This window comes from Myotis davidii, unplaced genomic scaffold, assembly GCF_000327345.1.
Source record: "Myotis davidii unplaced genomic scaffold, ASM32734v1 scaffold75, whole genome shotgun sequence".
In the NCBI taxonomy this organism is placed as follows: Eukaryota; Metazoa; Chordata; class Mammalia; order Chiroptera; family Vespertilionidae; genus Myotis; species Myotis davidii.
The window spans coordinates 712,319-713,859 of record NW_006286977.1 but is presented as its reverse complement, the minus strand read 5'-3'; the positions used below and the strand labels follow the sequence as shown (position 1 = coordinate 713,859).

Below are 1,541 nucleotides of genomic sequence, written 5' to 3'. Positions count from 1 at the left end.
GGAAGGCAATCAGCCAAGGAATCTGTGTGAATATATGCATGGCCCATGGACACAATGGGGCGATGATCGTCTGGGGTCGGGGCAGGGGCAGGCTGGAGCGGGCAAATGGGGAAAAAAGGGGGACATATGTAATACTTTCAACAATAAAGAATTTCTAAAAATAATAATATGAACTATAGTAATGATAGTAATAATGGCGGCTAATATTTACCAAGTGTTACTTACAAGGCTTCACACTAAACCTTTTATTACTTTACCCTTTACAAAGCCCTTTTGGATCACTAATATGCTCATTTTATAGATGAGGCCACTGAGGCTCAGAGTGGTACAGGATTTTCCCCTTTGGCATCTGACTCCAGAAGCCATGCTCCTAACCACGGCCTTCCGTGCCCCTTCGAGTACCACTGTACTTTTTAAAAGTTGCCTCCCTCTAAAAGAGATAACTTGCCGAAACGATTTAAACCATAAACACCAACTTTTATTATCAGGAACCTTGGAGATAGAAAGGGAAGAGCAGGTTAGCTGCTCTGGCAATTTGCACGGGCCCCCTTCACCAGGGAGCACTGGAATGAGTTGATTTTCTGCTCTCCCCCGGACAGGAGGCTTCCTGAGAGCTCTCCTGTTCTGGTTCATCTATGTAGGTCCAGAACAAGCAGGTGCTCAAGAAACGTTTGCTGAACGGAGAGGAAATCTGCCTCCCCACACAGGTGAGCATGCCCTTCCAGGATGACCTCTCCCCCAGCCATCAACCCTCACAGACATGCGAGAGGAAATGAGAGGACAGGTGGGGGCAGGAGAAGGAGACGCACCCGAGAGACGCAGGCGCCAGTGATCAACCAGGGACCAGAGAGGAGTCGGGCTGGTGCCCAGGACACCTGCGAAGTCCGCGCAACTCCGCGCGGCCACCCGCAGAGCGGGACCTCCCAGCTCCCAGGCACTGAGGAGTCCCACTTAGGAAGTGGAGACCCGGGGGGGGGGGGTGCGCCTCCTCCCGCCCATCCCTGGCAGCAGCCACAGGAGGAGGCGGAGGGTAAGGAAAGGAGGGAGAGAAGGGGGAGGGAGAGCAAAGGAGGAGGGAGAAAGGGGAGGGGGAGGAGGAGGAGGAGGAAGAAGAAGAGAAAGAAAGTGACAGGAAGTTAGAAATTTCCCAAAAACCAAACTCCTACCCGCGAGGGGAGGGCTCCCCATCCTCGGCCGCCCCGCCCAGTGAGGAGGGGCCGCCACCAGCGGATCAAGACAGTTGGGGGTCCCGCTCCTAGGTCCCCACAAAAAGGGTCCGGCCTGTAGCACCCCGCACGCGCCCTGTGCGCCCCGAATTCTGAGAGACGCTGCCCGGGAGGGGCGGGGGCGCCCCAACTGTTACTTACAGTCGTCTAAGTCATCCTGCAAGTCCACAAAGTACAGGGGGACCTCTGCAAACAAGAGACACGGGGTTAGCGGGAGCGGCACGGCGGACGGGTCTCGGGCTCCGCCGGGTGGGCGCCGCTGAGGAGGAAGGGGTGTCCCGGAGCCCCCAGAGCTCGACCCCACTTACCCGCCAT

The 1,541-nt window shown here is 56.3% G+C and overlaps 1 protein-coding gene across 1 annotated transcript in view; it reads right to left on the bottom strand.

Annotated features, from left to right (window-relative positions):
* LOC102753385 (serine/threonine-protein phosphatase 4 regulatory subunit 1) overlaps window positions 1-1,504 on the bottom strand; it is an 82,336-nt gene extending 80,832 nt beyond the window's left edge. The window contains exon 1 of the mRNA XM_006758837.2: window positions 1,368-1,504. The gene's annotated coding sequence lies outside the window, so the exon portion shown is untranslated. The remainder of the gene's footprint in view (window positions 1-1,367) is intronic.
* Window positions 1,505-1,541: the final 37 nt, after the last annotated feature.